This window comes from Dipteris shenzhenensis, chromosome 15 (genome assembly GCF_047967505.1).
Source record: "Dipteris shenzhenensis isolate YYH24624 ecotype China chromosome 15, Dip_SZ_1.0, whole genome shotgun sequence".
In the NCBI taxonomy this organism is placed as follows: domain Eukaryota; kingdom Viridiplantae; phylum Streptophyta; class Polypodiopsida; order Gleicheniales; family Dipteridaceae; genus Dipteris; species Dipteris shenzhenensis.
In genome coordinates this window covers 52,120,026-52,127,795 of record NC_141610.1, presented here as the reverse complement: position 1 = coordinate 52,127,795, position 7,770 = coordinate 52,120,026, and positions in this window count along the sequence as shown.

Below are 7,770 nucleotides of genomic sequence, written 5' to 3'. Positions count from 1 at the left end.
TCCGATCTGATAATTCATGAATTCTTTGGTTCCTTAGGACACATTACTTAGAGACAAGGCGATGATGTGGTTGGACCTTAAGTGATCTAATCAACCTCTCGAGAGAGTAAAGGATTATGTATGTTTCATGTCATGTGCATTATACCCATGAGAAGTAACCTCCAGAGGTGAGGCAATTGGATATCAGTAATCATTAAATGTGATTGTATCTTTCGTAGGAGCATTTTCATGACCTGGCAATATGTCTAGAGATAAGCTTGCACCCTCTACCCTAAGTGATCTAATCTAACCTTCGTTTTGAGAAGCTAGCCTTGCTTCTCAATGAGAGTAAAGCATCAAATATGTTTCATGTCATGTGGACTATAGCCATGAGAAGTAAGCTTGAGACGTGAGGCGATTGGACGATAGGTGGGGCTACACCGAGAGAGAGAGAGAGAGAGAGAGAGAGAGAGAGGGGGGGGGGGACGAAAAAATATGATGGTAGGCCAGAAGTGAAATAAGACAAGGCCATGATGTGTTTGGACCAGTAATCATTAAAGGTATTTGTATTTTTCTTAGGAGCATCGAGCTGGCAGTATGTCTAGAGATAAGCCAGCATCCTCTTTCCTAAGTGATCTAATCTAACCTCTTTCAAAAGTTAGCCTTGCTTCTCAAGGAGAGTAAAGGATTAAGTGTGTTTCACGTCATGTGCTTTATAGCCATGAGAACTAAGCTCGAGAGGTGAGACGATTGGATGATAGATGGGGCTACACACACACACAGACACACACACACACACACACACAGAGCAAAATATAATGGTGGACATAAGTGAAATAAGTCCATGATGTGGTTGGATACACCTTCATGAGTAGACAATAAGATTGCAGTAAGATTTCTTGGTGATGATCATGGGACTAAGGTCTCAGATTTAGGGTTGGGTAGAGGAGGCTAGAATGCATGGCAAGGGGAGGTTAGGGGGATTTGATTTTTGAAATAGACGCTAGGGCCATGTGCCCTCCATGTCAATTTCTCCTTTTGATATGTCCTGTGATTTCTACTTCCTACCACCATATCCTTGGTCACTCTAAGCAACTTACCGCCTTTGAATCGGAAAATATTTGCACGAGTGCTTGGCAAGAGCAGCTCATTCACAAATATCTCAATCCATCTAACTTGATTCCAAATTCTACAATCTTTGGGTATCTACCTCCTATGCCAATTGATTTCTGCTCATGTTTATTCTATGGAATCTATGTGATCCAATTATACAATTGAGCGAATACATACCTGAAAAGGTTTTTGTATTTTATTATGGATGCAGCTCCAGAAATGGCTTCTACCGTTGTTTCAAATCTTGGGGACTCGGGTTTCCATGGGCGACAAAGCCTTCGAGCAATAAAGCGAGCTGCAAGGGTGGAGGGCTCTGGAGTTTCTGACATTGTGTTGTCATCTTTTCCTGAGCCAGATAGCCTTCATGTGATAAATCAAGTTTTTGCAAGGGCCGAGACTTCAACCCATGGAGCAAATCACGGTCCCAAGTTGCCTTCAAAGCGTTTTAAGTCTAGCTGCGAATGTCGCACTGCTAATATAATGAAACGACTTACAAGGGGGAGAGCTTCAACCCATGCAACTGAGCATTCAAGTCATTACAATCTTTTAAAGTCCATTCAAGCCATGTGCGAGAATAATAAGGATGCATGTGCCATGAACACATGATATTTGGGCTCTTTGTGGGGAGAAGTCCATTCAGATGGTGCTGCAGTAATAGCGCAGGGCATGGCAGAATTGCCTGGAACTCTCATTGCAAGGATTTCTCAAATTGAGAATAGCGTTAAGGACTCTAATCAATGGATGCAGCAGATTTTGGGGAGAGGTGGAGAAGGGGCAGTTGTATGTGAGAATGGGTGTAGACTACAAGTTGATAAGCTCAAAGAACAAGTTCAACTGCTGTCCACTGAGGTGTCAATGTTCAAAGTTGGTTTAAATAGGCTAACTGCTTTGATGACCAGGATGAGCCGTAAACTAGAGCAGGTCGCAACCCGTGACAATTAAGAGAGTCCTGAGACTTTTATGTCACTTTTTGTACTAGAATCCCAAATGCTTCTATGGGATTCATGTACTTGGGTTGTCCTTATGTTATTTGGCAAGACAAGTTTGACTCCTGAGACTTTTGTGTCACCTTTTGTACTGGAATCCTAAATGCTTCTATGGGATTCATGTACTTGGGTTGCCCTTATGTTATTTGGCAAGACAAGTTTGACTCCTGAGACTTTTATGTCTTTTTTGTATTGGAATCCGAAATGCTTCTATGGGATTCATGTAGTTGAGTTGCTTTCATTTGACGTATATATGGCAATGGAAGCTAATTTAATTCAATATTTGAATTGCCTATCGTTCGTTCCCATTTTCGTTTTATTTAAGATATACTCAAATATTTGTGATTTTTTTAAATAATGTATTCGCATAAATGCTGATGCAATGCTTATACTTTTTTGAGATGGTCAACTTTGAGTTTTTTTAGATATGTTAGCTTTGGTTTTTATGTTTCAAATGATGGTTGCACATATGGTATTGTATTTTGCTCACATGTTGAAAAAATATGAGCATTACTCTTACCAAAGATAGTGAGACACTGAAACTTGGTCATGGGACACTATGAGTTCAATGCATAGATGGTCCGCTCTCAATTTTAGATAGATGGGAAAGGGATGGCTTTGCTAATTAATCATGCTTCTTGGTTTTCTAAATTATTTTCTTCCTAGGGCACATTTGTTGAGATCCATCAATTTTGTCATGGTTAGGGATGATGCATAAGTTTTTTTGATTAAGCTATTTTTCCCTTTGAGGAATAGATATTTATGTAGTTGGTTGAGTGGATACAGAAGATGGCAAGACAAATAGAAGAGAGGCTACATTCAATACGTTCTCATAGGAGAAGATTGTTGGATTCAACGCGGGCGGCCCATCGTGCTTATGCTATACAAAGAACAAGGTCTAAAACAGAAGGTGCTAGAAGGATGAGGGTGGCTATGGAATCTATGGGTGTAGAAGTAGGAGTTTGCAATCAGCATAATCAGACACATGGATGCAGTAATGTAGCGTGCATTGTGGCTGAAAATACAATGGACCTCAATACTTCAGTAACAGTAGGTAGAGTGCATCAACATGCTTCAGTGATAGGTACACCTACTCAAATGGATTCAACACGGGTGGCCCGTCATAGTTATGCTATAAAAAGAACAAGGTCGAAAACACAAGGAGTTAGAAGCATGAGGTTTTGGCTGTGGAATCTATGGATGTAGAAGACGGCGTTCGCAGACAACAGGACCAAATGTATGGGCACAGTAATGTAGCGTGCATTGTCGAAAATACAATGGACGTCAATACTTTACCAACTGTAGATAATGAGCATGAACATGCTCCAGTAATAGGTACAACTACTCAAATGGATTCAACGCGGGCGGCCCGTCGTGTTTATGCTATACAAAGAACAAGGTCGAGAACACAAGTTGCTAGAAGCAGAGAACAGAATCAAATGCATGGGCACAGTAATGTAGCGTGCACTGTTGAAAATACAATGGACCTCCATACTTCACCAATAGTACGTAATGAGCATGAACCTGCTCCAGTAGTATGTACAACTACTCAAATGGATGCAAGCAGGGATGCTACTCATTTAAGAGCCCGAAGGCGTGTTGTTCACAATAGGGCTGTGATTTTGGGTGCAGGGGGGAGCCTCTCTATCTTGCATACTTTTCTGTTAAGGGAAAATGTAGAGCATCCTTCTTTGTATCCACTGGTCTTCAATGCTCCTTCTGTTCATGCACTTGGATCCATGGATCATACATGTAGCTGTTGCCAAGCTCAACTATGGAAACAAGAGACGCGAATGCATATGCATCAAGTTGTGGGCAAGCATTGTTGCAAAGTTGGTCGTGTGTCATTGTTGTCGTTAGAAGAACCACCAGAGATTTTGAGAGTTCTATTGCACGGACATGATGCTAGAAGCAAACTATGTAAGAAAAACATTAGGGCTTATAATAGTGCCATAGCATTTGTTTCATTGGGAGCTCATATTGATCAAATGTTCCATGGGAATGGGGGTATACAAAACTTTCGGGTCCATGGTAGTGTGTATCATTGGATTGGAAATTTATTGCCCGATGAGGCTAGGCAAGAGATGCCACGTTTTGCACAGTTGTACGTGTATGACACTGATCATGAACTAGAACACCATTTACATGGGATGCCTGGTTTGGATCCAGGCATTTTGGAGTTGTTGCAGAGGATGATGCACGAGTGCAATCCATATGCCAGTGCACTGATGGCTATTGGGCAAGTGCTAAGAACAAATCCACATACAAACCTGAGGATGGTTATTTGTGAGAGCCACTCCACCTCAAGGTAGTACTTGGCTCCTATGGCTAGCGAGGTTGCTGCAATCATGCCAGGACAAGGGGATGACTTCGATATTGGAAATCGAGACATTCAGATTTTTAGCCGCAATGGGTTTGTGCGTAGAATATCTAATTTGCACCGATCATACATGCCTCTCATGTATGTTCTTTTGTTCCCTCGGGGGGAAGATGGTTGGCATCCATATATCCCATATAGTGATGTTCCTAATCACACACCATTGCACGAGATACGTGGACAGAGTTGTGTCACCCAGAGACAATACTACGCATATCGTTTGCAAGTGAGATGTGATACAAATGCATGTCTTTTGCGTGGGGGTAGATTGTTGCAGCAATACATGGTTGATGCCTACAGTAGCATGGAAGAGTCCAGGTTGGTGTGGATACGAAACAACCAAGCTTCCCTACGCGCTGAAGTCTATCAAGGGTTGATGGACATGGTGAATACAGCTGATGGGACACGTACTGTGCTTGGCAATGCTGTAGGGCGTAGGGTGGTGTTGCCTTCTTCTTTTACGGGAGGGCCTCGGTATATGTGTCAGCTATACCAAGATGCTATGGCAATTGTCAGAAAAAGGGGCAAACCTGATTTATTCATAACATTCACCTGTAATCCCAAATGGCTTGAAATATCTATAGCATTGTTACCGGGGCAAACTACGCAAGACCGTCCAGATTTGACAGCCCGTGTGTTTTTTCAAAAGCATAAGGACATGATGCAGTCAATTACAAAACATAATTTGTTTAGGAAGGTGGCTGGATATGTGAGTGTCATAGAGTTTCAAAAGAGAGGTCTGCCACACTCACACATATTGTTGATATTAGAAAGTGGTTTCAAACCCGTGGAGATCGGTCACTATGACCGATTAGTGTGTGCGGAGTTGCCAGATAAGGCTATGTTCCCAGAGTTGCATGATATTATTGTGCAGTGTAATGTCCATGGTCCATGTGGTGCACTAAATCCATCTGCAGCTTGCATGGTTGATGGAAAATGCATTCGTCATTATCCACGTGGATTCTCACAGGCGACTACTGTTGGCAATGATGGCTATCCAGTTTACATGCGTCGTGATGATGGTAGAAAGATACAAGTGAAAGGGGGTGTGATTGATAATCGTTGGATTGTGCCATTTAATCCTTTCCTCTCCGTGAAGTACAAGGCACATATAAATGTTGAAATATGCTCCACAATCACTGCAGTTAAGTATTTGTATAAATATGTGTACAAAGGTCATGATAGAGCCATTATCAAGATGCAGGCAAATAATGCAGGAGAGCAAGGGCATTTGCACAACATAGTTGATGTTTGCATTGATGAGATTAGTAGTTACTTAGATGCACGTTACGCGTCAGCATCAGAAGCATGTTGGCGGATTTATGAGTATGCCACGCACGATGAAAAACCCGATGTGCAAAGATTGCAGGTTCATCTTCCAATGCACAATAATGTCATCTTTAGAGATGATGATGATTTGCAAAATGTTGTAGGCAGGGAACAAAATCAAAAGACCACCCTCACAGAATGGTTCACTTATAATTAGTTGCAATCTGACGCAAGCAACTTGCTATATGGTGACTTGCCAGAGAAGTTGGTTTGGAACAAAACCAATAAGCGGTGGACTAGAAGACAAAAGGGGAATACCATAGGTCGGATGTACAATATTTCTCCCTCAGCTGGTGAGCTCTACTTCATGCGTATGCTTCTTAATGTGTGCACGGGATGCAAGTCCTTTGATGACCTACGTACTTTTGACAGCCAAGTGTACCCTACTTTCAAGGCAGCATGCATAGCACGGGGATTGTTGGAGAGTGATGATGAATGGTTTGTGTGTATGCAAGAGGCTGTGTTTTATCAAAATAGTGCACAACTGAGACACCTATTTGTGACAATATTGGTTTTTTGTGAGCCAACGTCTCCTCGACTTTTGTGGGAAAAATTTTCCCTTGAGCTTTCAGATGATTTTTTTAATATATTGGAATCAAGTATGGGGAATTTAATTGGTCATCGTGAACTAGCAATAAAGAAGGCTGTATTGCACTTGGAGCACATTCTTCAACAACATGGGCGAAGGTTGGCTGAGTTTGACGGAATGCCTGTTGTAGATAGAACATCTTTGTTAGAAGCTGGAAATGGCTTATTGCAAGAAGAAAGAATGTTTGATTGTGTGAAAGAAGCACAAACTGCCCAGCAAATGGAAATGTCCTTGAATCACTGTCAACGTGCTGCATTCAAACGGATTTTGGCAAGCGTCTATGGAGATGGTGGTGAGGTCTTTTTTCTCGATGGTATAGGAGGGTCTGGAAAGACCTTTCTCTACAATTGCTTGCTCTCTCGATTGCATGGGGAGGGGCTCATCGCTTTGGCATGTGCATCTTCTGGGATTGCTGCATTGCTACTAGCCAATGGACACACGGCACACTCATGATTCAAGATACCGTTGGAGCTGGATGGTACTAGCAGTTGCAATATTAAGGTTAATAGTCAACTGGCAGATGTTTTGAAGATGGCTAGGCTGATAATATGGGATGAGGCACCCATGACTCACCGGTTTGCTTTCGAGGCACTAGACAGAACTTTACGAGATATCATGTCCAATGAGTAACTTTTTGGTGGGAAGGTGGTATTGTTGGGGGGGGATTTTAGGCAAGTCTTGCCAGTTCTTCCAAAGGCAGGACGAGAGGACATTATCAATGCTACCTTATGCCACTCAAGGATTTGGGGTCACACTACAATATTGAAGTTGACGCAAAATATGCGGGTCCTTCAGAATGGTGATAATTGTGCTGAGCAAGAGTTCATGCAAGGGGTTCTGGACATTGGCAATGGGATAAATAGATGTACAAAAGAAGATACTGTTGTGATTCCATCGCATATGCTTTTAGAGACAAAGTCCATGGAAGGCCTCATTGGATGGGTGTATGGAGGGCTTGCAACTATTTTGGACTGTGCAACATACTTTCAAGAGCGCGCTATTCTTGCACCTCGAAACACCGAGGTTGATGCAATTAATGCTATGGCATTGAATGCAATGCCCGGTGAGGAAAGGGAGTACCTAAGTGCAGACTCAGTGGACAACTTAGGGGGAGATTCCTTTTTGTTTGCAGTCGAGTATTTGAACAGTCTTGATCTTGGTGGTGGATATCCCCCGCATCGGTTGGTTTTGAAAAGGAATGCTCTTATAATTTTGTTGCGTAATTTGAATCCTCGCCAGGGTTTGTGCAATGGGACACGGTTGATATGCAAAGAGTTTCACACAAAAGTGTTAGAAGCTGAAATCATTACTGGTAACAATGCTGGTGATAGAACGTTTATTCCAAGGATAACATTCATTCCGACCAACCTTAAACTTCCATTCGACATGAGGAGATG